Source organism: Erpetoichthys calabaricus, chromosome 18, assembly GCF_900747795.2.
Source record: "Erpetoichthys calabaricus chromosome 18, fErpCal1.3, whole genome shotgun sequence".
NCBI classification, from domain to species: Eukaryota; Metazoa; Chordata; class Cladistia; order Polypteriformes; family Polypteridae; genus Erpetoichthys; species Erpetoichthys calabaricus.
Window position 1 is genome coordinate 72,410,241 of NC_041411.2, and position 12,467 is coordinate 72,422,707.

The 12,467-nt window shown below is 41.5% G+C and overlaps 1 protein-coding gene across 1 annotated transcript in view; it reads left to right on the forward strand.

Moving 5' to 3' along the window:
- The first annotated feature begins 6,555 nt into the window (after positions 1 to 6,555).
- The window catches only part of camkvb (CaM kinase-like vesicle-associated b), a 263,746-nt gene continuing 257,834 nt past the window's right edge, over positions 6,556 to 12,467 (forward strand). Inside the window, exon 1 of the mRNA XM_051921501.1 lies at positions 6,556 to 6,939. The gene's annotated coding sequence lies outside the window, so the exon portion shown is untranslated. The remainder of the gene's footprint in view (positions 6,940 to 12,467) is intronic.

Below are 12,467 nucleotides of genomic sequence, written 5' to 3' on the forward strand. Positions count from 1 at the left end.
ATCAGTTCTGGACAATCGGATTAAACAATGGCACATCTAAATTTCCTGGGTTTAACAATTGATGAAAACACAAGTTAAAAAAAAATGTATTGTTACCGACCATTAATGAGTACAGATCTGCTGACTAGAAACCAATATTTCCAAGTCAGGTAAATACAGACATCCTCCAAGGAAGGAGCAGTTCTGTTATCACAACTTGGTATTGTTTATAATCTCAACCAGCCATAAACTTCAAAGTGGTGACTCCTTTGCAATACAGCAAATACCTCCATCCTGCAGACAGCCTTTCAACTTCTCACCCCCAGTCCCACAATGGGTGCCTAATGGAACCACCCAGTGTACAAAAAAATATCCCCCTCCAACACGTTTATTTAAAAATTACTAAATACAATAAAGTGCACACACAACCCCAAAACTCCCCCCAAAGTCCAGGCCCTCACACAATGCCTCTTCCTACTTCAGGCCGCCTCCGCTCCTCTCCACCAAGACTTTGTCTTCTGCACTCCTGACTCCAGCCATCGAATGGAGGGAGGCGGCCCCTTTCAAACCCACCCAGATGTGCTCCAGGTGCCTCCCGATTAGCTTCCGCCGGCACTCCCCAGTGTGGCGGAAGTACCGGCTGCATAGCACTTTCGGGTGTGGCGGAAACGCTGAGGGCCAGGGCTCTTCAGGCATCCGGGCGCCCCCTGGCGGTGACCACGGGCCCCATATCATCCAGAGCGGCTGCCCTCTCATGGTCCGGAGGAGGTGTAGTCCCTCTTCCGGTCCTCCTGGGTGTCCCGGCTGGGTACCACCCCCAGCCACTCGCCACATTGTTTAAAATATATTGTATGAGAAAAAAATATAACTGTGCAATAGTTAGCTGCATAAGGAGATCAATTAAGAACTGGAAAAAGTAAGAAGGAAAAACTAAAGTGAATCGTACAGGGTGGGGCAGAAATAACCCACATTTCAAAGGGGGATTGAAAAAAAAATGGTGAGAGGTATCACCAAAAACTTTTTATTTCCCAAATGTAAATATAAAAAAGTTTTTTTTACTTTAAGTTTTAAAAATTACATCGTCCAAATGGTGGCCTTGCCGGCTGATACACATTAGGAGCCGTTCTTGGAAGATTTCCATCACTCTCACTAGCATGTCGGGCGAAATTCCTTCAATTTCTTCTTGAATGGCCTCCTTTAGTTGGTCCAAGGACTGAGGACGATGTTTGAAAATCTCAGCTTTGAGGTACCCCCACAGAAAAAAGTCACAAAATCTCACAATGAAGGTCAGTATGCAAAATTCGCCTCACAGTTCTTTCTGAAATCCGAATGAGGCATGTTTCCGTGCTGAACGCGCTGGAGACAGCTCAATCGAAGCCCTCACTGCAGCGATGTTTTCAGGTGTTCTCACATTTTTTGGACGTCCGGGTGGTTTTCTCTTCAGTGCAGATCCTGTTGCCCTTACTCTTTAAACCCACAGCAAAATCGTTTTCCGGTCTGGAACGCTTTCATTAGCACGTAAACCGAACCGCGTGCGAAACGCCGTCTGCGTCGCAGTTACATATTCGCCATTTTTGAAAAAAGCCTCCACTACAAAGCCTCAATGCTCACCCGACCACAGCATGGTGACGACTGACAACTTTATTATGTACCCTACTTAACGGAATGGACCGCACCCCTCTACCTGCTTTGGTGACCCCACAGTGATTTTTCAAAATGTGGGAGTTATTTCTACCCCACCCTGTATTAGAACATTAGAAAAATGTTGACAAGAACAGGCCAGCCATTCAGCCCAACAAAGTTCACAAGTCCTATCCACTTAATTCTTCTAAAGCAGGGGTCTCCCAACACGTCGCTCGCGAGCTACCGGTAGCTCACAACCCCTTTTCCAAGTAGCTCGCCAAAGGGTTAATGAATCCTACATAAATTGGAAAACTTGATTAGTCAAATTAGGGCTGGGCGATCTTTCCAAAAAATCGTATCACAATCCTTTTAACACAAAATCACGATCCACAATCTGAATTGCAATCTATTTTTTCAATGTGGCATACACTTAAGAGAATATCCGGACTCTCATTCATCAAGACTGAAGTAACACTTTATTTTAAATATCAAAAAAAGTTGAATTCAATTGTTCTTTTGTTCGTTAGCTAAGTGGAGTTAAGGGACACACACCGAAGCTGGTGAGCGAGTGAGGAAGGCCTTTTCCCTAGGCCCGCTGCCTTTTCCTCAGTACCACAAGTGAACTCTGATACATAGCGAAATGAGAGAAGTCGCAAAATCAACCAGAATGTTCAAGCAAATTATACAGAAAAACCCAATCTAAATCCGTTAAGTAGTTCCCTCGTGAAAAGTGGACATACAGACAGATGGACATTGGATTTTTTATCTATATATATAATTCACTAAGCCGCCACCAGCGCAAGCAAAACACCCATGGAAGCACGCAGGACGGAGCCACGCCCACCAACTCTAAGACCATTGGATACAACGACAACTCGCAGAGCCACGCCCACCAACTCGGACTCAGCAACTCACAAAACAGGGCGTCATTCGCGTTCGTCTCTGCTACACTCCACATGCACCTCTGAAGAAGCATGTTTGTCGCGGATGTGAATCGCTGTATGCGGCGTGTAGAACAGTTTGCGAGGGGTATCCCATGGTCTTACAGTTGGTGGCCGGGTCTCTGTTAGTTGCTCTTGTGAGCGGGGCACATGACCAGGCAGTGTGTATGCTTCGAGAACGAGGGTGGACGCGACAGCACCATCTAAGACGAATCATATTTGTCGCGGATGTGTTCCGCCCTCCGCACGCGCCTGCCGTCCAGCCCTGTCCCTCGCTCTGGGAGGTGGGGGCGTGGTGGCGGTCCCCCAGTTTTCAGTCACGGACAATTGTATGTTGCTCTCTCCAGAGTTCCCTTACAGTCGTATCCTCAAACCCACCCCATAAGAAGAAGCATGTTTGTCGCGGATGTGAATCGCTGTATGCAGCGTGTAAAACAATTTGTTTGTCGCGGATGTGAATCGCTGTATGCAGCGTGCAAAACAGTTTGCGAGGGGTATCCTATGGTCTTACAGTTGGTGGGTGGGTCTCTGTTAGTTGCTCTTGTGAGCGGGCACATGACCAGGCAGTGTGTATGCTTCGAGAGCAAGGGTGGACGCGACAGCACCATCTAAGAAGAATCATATTTTTCGCGGATGTGAATCGCTGTATGCAGCGTGTAAAACAGTTTGTGAGGTGTATCCCATGGTCTTAGCAGTGTCTATGCTTCGATGTGAATCGCTGTATGCAGCGTGTAAAACGCTGTATTGTATGTTGCCCTCTCCAGAGTTGCATCTTTTCATTCACCTACAGTTGTATCCTCAAAACCAACCCCATTTTGACAACTGTGTCTTTCAGGAAGTGTTCACCCATCAATACATAATTATACGGCGTATGGTACGCCGCGGGTTGGCTAGTATTATATATAAGTAAATCTTCAAAATAATGTGCAGTTAAAGTCTCAAAAGCATTCTCGACATTTCGGGAGCTTAGTAGAGCCAGATAACTAGAAGAAACTTCACCAAGCAGCTCTGAAAATGTCTGCTTTGTTTGGGTCTCCATACCTCTGTGATTTGACATGAATGTCATGAAATCAAAGTTCAGAACAAGACTGACAGACGGACCTTTAAATGACTCCATCAGAGTGAACCTCAGTGGCTCCACTCCACCATACACCTCAGTGCCAGTCATCTGACTGACTAAAAAACACATCACACATGCAACTGGACCTGTGAATAAAGTGACACAGTGACATGGAACACAATGACAAAGGAATAAGTCAGATCTGTGGATTTGGAATTGCATTGTTTTGTTTTGTCAGCATTCATGTTTTAATTCAACAGTGTGAGATATACTCGAAAATGCATACAGACATGCAAAATGGACTTGCAGTTGAACTAAATATTTTTTGTGATGTTTTAGTGCAAAATGTGAGTTGTGGACACCAACATTTTGTAAATGTTCAGTCAAAACAAGCGTATTCAGTTTGTTTGGGATGAAATAAGCTATGAGAGTAAACGTTAGAAAACATGAGTAGCTCTCGGCCATTTTTATTTTGTAAAAGTATCTCTCAGGTGAAAAAATGGTTGGAGACCCCTGTTCTAAAGTAACATCAAGTTGAGTTTTGAAGGTTCCATAAGTCCTACTGTCTGCCACTCTACTCAGTCTGTTACTCCATGTGGGAGTGAAGAAAAACGTCCGGATGTTTGTCTGCAAAACAAGTTTCTGTGTCCCCGTGTTCTTGATGAACTCATTTTAAAGTCACTGTCTCGATCCACTGGACTAATTCCCTTCATAACTTTAAACACTTCAGTCAGGTCTCCTCTTAATCTCCACCCATCCATTATCCAACCTGCTATATCCTAACTACAGGGTCAAGGGGGTCTGCTGAAGCCAATCCCAGCCAACACAGGGCGCAAGGCAGGAAAGAAACCCCGGGCAAGGCGCCAGCACACCGCAGGGCGCACACACACACTATGGACAATTTAGGATCGCCAATGCACCTAACCTGCATGTCTTTGGACTGTGGGAGGAAACCCATGCAGACACGGGGGAGAACATGCAAACTCCACGCAGGGAGGACCTGGGAAGAAACCCTGGTCTCCTTACTGAAAGGCAGCAGCGCTACCCACTGTGCCACCCCTCTTAATCTTCTTCTCCTTAAACTGTAAAGCCTCAGCTCTTTTAATCTTTCCTCATAACTCATCCCCTGTAGCCCTGAATCAGCCTAGTCGCTCTTCTCTGGACCTTTTCTAGTGCTGCTATGTCCATTGTGTAGCCTGCAGACCAAAACTGCATCCAGGACTCCAGATGAGGCCTCACCAGTGTGTTAATAAAGCTTAAGCAGAACCTCCTGTGACTTGTACTCCACACATCAAGGCGCTACATAACCCGACATTCTGTTAGCCTACTTAATGGCTTCTGAACACTGTCTCCCAGTTGATATTGCACTACGACTCCTAAATCCTTCTCATAAGGTGGCCTTTGATTTTCAGACCCCCCATTGTGTATTCAAACCTAATATTTGTATTTCCTATATGTAGCACTTTACATTTACTGACATTAAATTTCATTGTCCACAAATCCAGCCCAAACTTGACTGCTGTGATGATTCAACAGATTCGAGATATTCTGCCAATTCGGAAGGCAGGCTCTATTGTTGGCATGGAGCTGGACAGTTTAACATCTGTGGCAGAGCGAAGGGCGCTCAGCAGGCTCCAATCAATTATGGAGAATCCACTGCATCCACTAAATAATGTCATCTCCAGACAGAAGAGCAGCTTCAGTGACAGACTGCTGTCACTGTCCTGCTCCACAGACAGATTGAGGAGATCGTTCCTCCCCCAAACTATGCGACTCTTTAATTCCACCAGGGGGGGTAAACGTTAATATTTAACATTATACATAGTTATTGTCTGTTTTTTTCACCTGCATTATTATCATTCTTTAATTTAATATTATTTATTGTATCAGTATGCTGCTGCTGAAGAATGTGAATTTCCCATTGGGATTAATAAAGTATCTATCTATCTATCTATCTATCTATCTATCTATCTATCTATCTATCTATCTATCTATCTATCTATCTGCAAACTCAACCAACTTCTTACTTACTGTATATTCCTATTCTTATTCAAATCAGAAATACTTAAATTAAAAATAGCAGCATCCCCAACACTGACCCCAGAGGAACACCACTCTTAATGTCACCTGGTTTTAAATCTTGCGGCCCCATCTAGGGTTTCTGCCCACTGGACTATTGGAGTTCAGAAAATGAGTGATAAATCGAAAAGTGTGGTGGTTGACTTCATCTGTTTAATAAATGTTTGACGAGAATGGTCCATTCTGCTCAACGACGCTTGCCAATCCCCTGCACCTCATTTCTCCAAAATCACATTAAGTTTTGAAGGTGCCTAAAGTGCTACTGTCTACCACACTTCTTGTATTCCAACGAGTTGGTGGTTCTCTATGTGAAGTAAATTAGAAGAAATCAGAGCACTTCATTTGTATTTGAAGATACTGTAAATGATGACATTTGTCCAGACTTCAGCATAATTGCCACCGCAGAATTAACTCTTCATGTACGTAAACAGGTTCCAGATGTTCACTTTGTAGGTTTACTTTAACACTGTAAGAATTCACTTAACACTGACGATTTTGCTGCTTTAAAAGGCATAGGCTTGAAGGCATATCCCATTTGGATAGCACTAACTATACCAATGTGTTTTCATTAAATATACATTTTTTTAAAGTTGCTTTTTTCACTACATAGACGCGGTGAATCAGTAGGCAGAAACAAGTCTGGAACAGGGCGCCTAAAGCAATTTTTATAATCTAAATTTTAAAGCAGTAGAGGCGGGCAGCAAATTAAAAACAAGGGCGAGTTATTTGTTGCAGCGTATTTACGGAGTAAAGCACGTGTTGCACCTGTCCCGTCCCGCGAAGTTTAATGGTATCACCTGAGTGGACTGCAGGGGCGCATTACCCGGATCGGTGGTCGTTGTCTCTCTTGAGTGAGCGTCGATAGCTGCTCGTGCTCTGTAAGTCTCTGCGGAAACGCTTCTGTCTTCGTGCGTTAACAGTTTAAGAGCCGTACAGTACAGTAGCCACACCCCTGCTTAGCCTGTCAGTTTAATTCAACGTTACTCCCTCTCTCTCTCTCTCTCGCTCGCTCTCAGAGTCTCCATCCTTCGGCAAATCCTGTTCAACTCCCGCTTGTCGCGCAGTGGAACGGTGAATGGACCAGCAACACTGGAATTTTACCTTATTTGAATAGTAAAAGACGGACTCTCTTCCACGCACGAGAAAGGGATCGCACGTAACTGCACCGAGCTGCTTCTTTTGGACCAAAAGCTGAACTCGGGATAAAAAAGGAAGGATAGTGGGCACTTGCATTCACCGAGGTCTTAAGATCTGAAGGTAGGAGTTGAAATCCTAGTTCCTTTTTAAAGTTCATTTCAAGCGTATGCAATCTTGTTTTCATGTTATGGAATGAATGCAATGAATACCGTCTTGATTCTTATTTTATTGAGAATGTAATGATCTAAATCAGATGTCTATGCAACTGGAAACGAGCTCGCGCTGCTCTATGGATGCTTACTCTGCTGCCTGCACTCTCTTTTTTTTGTGTCCGTCTCCCGTTGCTACGCCTAGAGTTCAGAAGCTGCGTGTGGCTTCCAGTCACAAAATCAGTTATGTATAAAGTGCAGCTCTAAATTAAACGGACAATCTCTTCTACGAAGATGCTTTGTGCACGTGGTATTAATGCTCCGCAGTTTAAGAGAAAGCGATTTAAAGGACAGGAATGTGGGATTCTGGTTAAACATCTGGTTTTATTAGTTTGCTTAATGGATGAATATAGTGACGATTGATATCATATATGGCTTTGCTCTTTTCATTGTTGGCTTTTTGTACAGATGTTAAAGGCACTATATCATAGAGAGATGGATATGAAAAGCACTATATGATGGATAAACAGATATGAAATATAAACAGATATGAAAGGCGCTCTATACAATAGATAATATGAAAGGCACTATATGATGGATAAACTGAAAGGCACAATATGGTAAACAAATATGAAAGGCGCTCAATGCAATAGATAGATATTAAAGGCACTATATATGATGGATAAACAGATATGAAATATAAACAGATATGAAAGGCGCTCTATACAATAGATGATATGAAAGGCACTATATGATGGATAAACTGAAAGGCACAATATGGTAAACAGATATGAAAGGCGCTCTATACAATAGATAGATATTAAAGGCACTATGTGATGGATAAATAGATATGAAATATGGTAAACAGATATGAAAGGCGCTGTATACAATAGATGATATGAAAGGCACTATATGATGGATAAACTGAAAGGCACAATATGGTAAACAGGTATGAAAGGCGCTCTATACAATAGATAGATATGAAAGGCACTATATGATGGATAAACAGATATGAAAGGCGCTCTATACAATAGATAGATATTAAAGGCACTATATGATGGATAAACAGATATGAAATATGGTAAACAAATATGAAAGGCGCTCAATGCAATTGATAGATATGAAAGGCACTATATGATGGATAAACAGATATGAAATATGGTAAACAGATATGAAAGGCGCTCTATACAATAGATGATATGAAAGGCACTATATGATGGATAAACTGAAAGACACAATATGGTAAACAAACATGAAAGGCGCTCAATGCAATAGATAGATATGAAAGGCACTATATGATGGATAAACTGATATGAAATATGGTAAACAGATATGAAAGGCGCTCTATACAATAGATAGATATGAAAGGCACTATATGATGAATAAACTGAAGGGAAGGATGCCATATAGTAGATCTGAAAGTCACTATACGATGGATAAAACGGAAGGATGCAATATGGTAGATCTGAACGGCACTGTACGGTGGATTAAACGGAAAAGAGCAATATGGTAAAGGGATTTTAGTAAAGGAGACTACGTGCTGTTTGTACTGGCTGAATACACAACAGCACTCTGATAGAAAAACTGAAAGGTGCAACATGGTAAACAGATATTAAAGGAGCTGTGTGAGATAGACACGAAAGGGAATGTATGATGGACAAAACGGAAGTATGCACTATGATAGATATGAAAGGCACTATATAATACATAGATATAAAAGGCACTACACGATGGATAAAACGGAAAAGCGTTACATGGTAAACAGACGTGAAAGTCACTATATGATGGATAAAACTGAAAGGAGCGATGTGGTAAACGAATATTGAAGGCGCTATATGCAATAGATATGAGAGATGGATAGGTACGAAAGGCACTGTATGAATGATAAAACATACGGATGCAACATGGTAGATATGAAAAGCAATAAACGATGGATTAAACGGAAAAGCGCAATATGGTAAACGGATATGAAAGGCGCTTTACGAAAGGCACTATATGATAAAACTGAAAGGCAGAATATGGTAAACAAATATTAAAGGCGATATATATATATAATGATGAGAGATGGATAGATATGAAAGGCACTATATGATTGATTACACGGAACGATGCCGTAGGGCAGATCAATAATGAAAAGTTATCAATGCAGTCGATAGATAATTATTAGTTGGCTGATGCTTTTATCCAAGGACATTTACAACTGGTTGCGTTTCTTTTGGTTTTACAGTTGGAGGACTGGCAGAAGAAGTGACTTGCTCATTGTCACACAGTGTCAGGATTTCAACTCACAGCCTCAGGGTTTTGTAGTCCAAAACCCGTAACCACCATGCTAAACTGCCGGCCAATAGAAATGTAAGAAAGGAAGATAGATAGATGGACAGATATGAAAGGCACTACATGATAGATAAAACTGAAAGGCGGAATACGGTAAACAGATATTAAAGGCACTATATGAAATAGATATGAAAGGCACTCTATAAAAGTTGATCAAACTAAAAGGCGGAATGGTAAACATATTAAAAGCGCTATATGCAAAAGATGGACATGAGAGATGGATACATATGAAAGGCACTACATGATAGATATTTATTATAGATAATACGGATAGGCGTAGTATGGTAAAGTGATACGAAAGGCGCTTTATGCATTAGATAGAAAGATGTTGTGGCTAGACAGATATCAAAGACACGTCCGGTGACATATAAAATTGAAAGACGCAATATGCGAAGGTATAAAAGACGATGCAACAGAAAAATGAATAATCTGACTGACATCTCTATCCAAGGCGACTTACAGCATCTGAGATACAGTTTGCTATCTTTTTTTACCCCATTTGTAACACAGGCAGGTGAAGTGACTTGCTCGTGGTCACACAGTTTTAGTAGCGCGATATCAACCTACGGCCACAAGATCCGAAGTCCAGCACTACACTTCATACTCTCTGCATGGATAGACCTGAAAGGCGCTATATAGATAGATCGTCACTGACAAACATGTATCATCCAAGCTAGGGTGTTCTGCTCAGAGTGGGCAGGCGGAAATAGTGTACATGGCTTCTTTAAGCCGAGCTATACAGCTATTTCTCCCAGGAAAAGAAACATTACAGTGCAGCCTGGGGCAAACTAAGTAAAGCATCGCTTGAAAAGCTCTAGGATCTTAAATCTTTAATGTATACATACTGATAAGTGTACAAATTTACTTTCTGTGTTCATCGCTCATTTTACACGAGCAGAGTCTCAAGGTGCTCCTCTTTATGATTTAAAACTTTTTTTTTTTTTGTAGTTTGTGCAAGTCGTCGGCCCACGACTAAAGGGACCGGGACTTAAGCGTCACTGCCGTTCAAACCTCCGCTATTTGTCTGCGCGCAGTAATGAGCCGTCATTTCGTAAATTCTCCACCGCGGTGTATCTATTTGTTATGTTAATGTGCAGTTACATAATGTGTTTAAACCCACGCAGTTCATTGTAGAACGATTTCAAGAGCATTCTCCTTTAAATTGGTAATTTAAACATACCAATCTCCTTATGGTAATATGGGTGAAATATAAACGCGCCTGTTGTGTACCCGGTTTGTGGATTCTAATTACATAACAAATGAATTGCGACCGCTTTGTAGTTGCCCCTTTCGGACAAGTTGTCATTCGATATTTCAGATTGCTGAGCTCTAATGCATTTGAGTTTATTCTTATCCATATGATTAGAATTATTATTTATTTGCCATCTTATATGATTATAAGATAAGGTTAAGCTATATGCGAAAACATTCTTTTAAAAAAATGCAGATTGGCAGTTAGTAACCTGCAGCATTTTCACATCGCCTTATTATCTGCACAGTACGTTATCACCACACGGTGACATCAGTTGGAGGCATGAGCTCGATGTGCTAATGAACACATCTAACGCCGAGCCAAAAATATTTTCTTCAGCTGTTTAAAATGATGTCTGTCACGTGCTGGTGTTTTATTTGTAACCCCTTATTTACGGCGGATGATGTGAATATTCAGGATGCCTCTTCGGATGATATTTTCCCTATAATGTATGTGTTATTAAAGCACAGTTCGCTGTGTCCGTAAGTTAAAGTGCGCTCTGTAAGCATAAACGGATTTTACTCCTCGAGCTCTCCGCGCACCGCTTGGTTTTCGTTTTGCCTCCCGGACGGGCAACAGCTCAGTTGGATCTGAGAAGGCTACGAGGTGCAACGGTGGAAGGATGAATGGAATATTTGGTTTGGTGCCAATAGAAATGTAAGAAAGGAAGATAGATAGATACAGTACATAGAGAGATGGACAGATATGAAAGGCACTACATGATAGATAAAACTGAAAGGCGGAATACGGTAAACAGATATTAAAGGCGCTATATGAAATAGATATGAAAGGCGCTATTTGATAAAACACTCGGCCTCAGGGTCGGAGCTCGGGGTTCCATTATTTACCTGCTCTCATTTGTTTCTTTCAAGGTTTTCTGCAGATTTTAAATTTAGAGGCATATGCTGCAGGCATTTGAGCGGCTAGAATCCCGGCCAGGTTGGATTCCTTCCTCCTCAGGGGTAAAAAAAAAAAAAGCTGTTCAGGAAAGCGTGTATTAAAAAAATATTCGGGTGCGGGTACTGTTTTTGCTGACCGTTAAACCGGTCTGCGTTGACCATGAAGTCTGTGGTCTCTCACGCTGTTACATGTATTGGCTAACTAAAAAAGATTACAATATGCAAACTTTCGGGGCAACTCAGGCCCCTTCTTCAGCCAGGATGTAATCACATCTTGTAATCACAATTTACATCTCGCCTGAAGAAGAGGCCTGAGATGCCTCAAAAGCTGGCATATTGTTTTAGTGAGCCTATAAGGTGTCATTCTGCTTGACTTCTCATTACATCCATAATGGCTAACACAGTACAGCACCCGTATGCTCTTGGAAATGCGCCTTCTTTGATGGCTCTGTACTGGGTTTCATTCTGGGATGGTTTCTTTATATATGACTTTGGTTCTTTGTGCGTTGAAAAACTGTCTACTATGTGGGGAAAAAAACGGAAATCTTCAACGTAAAAACGTAAATGAAAACCTTCAGGCACACTGTAAAAAAATAATGTTAAATTTACGGTAAAATACTGGCAGCTGGGTTTGAAGATGACAATAGGTCTATGCAGCCTGAGTTTGGTATTTCACAAATCCGCTACTATAAAATGTCAGTAAATTTAACGGTAAAAATACTGTACATGTTGAAAGTAAATACTTTTTTTCTGAATAAAAGGAAAGTTACCTTATATTCTACTGAAAATTACCTGTATTTCTTAAAGAATACATTTCATTATTTTTTACAGCCAAGTTCTGTAAAATCAATATTTTTCTACCTTCAAAATACGCTACATACCGTTTACTGATACACTGCAGTTACACTGAAATAACCGCTGTCAGTGTTATGTGTAAAACTGTTAAACAGCGAAGGTAAACAACTGGAAAATGTAAAACGGTAGAGCGCTGTCCGAAGTTACGATATTTGCATA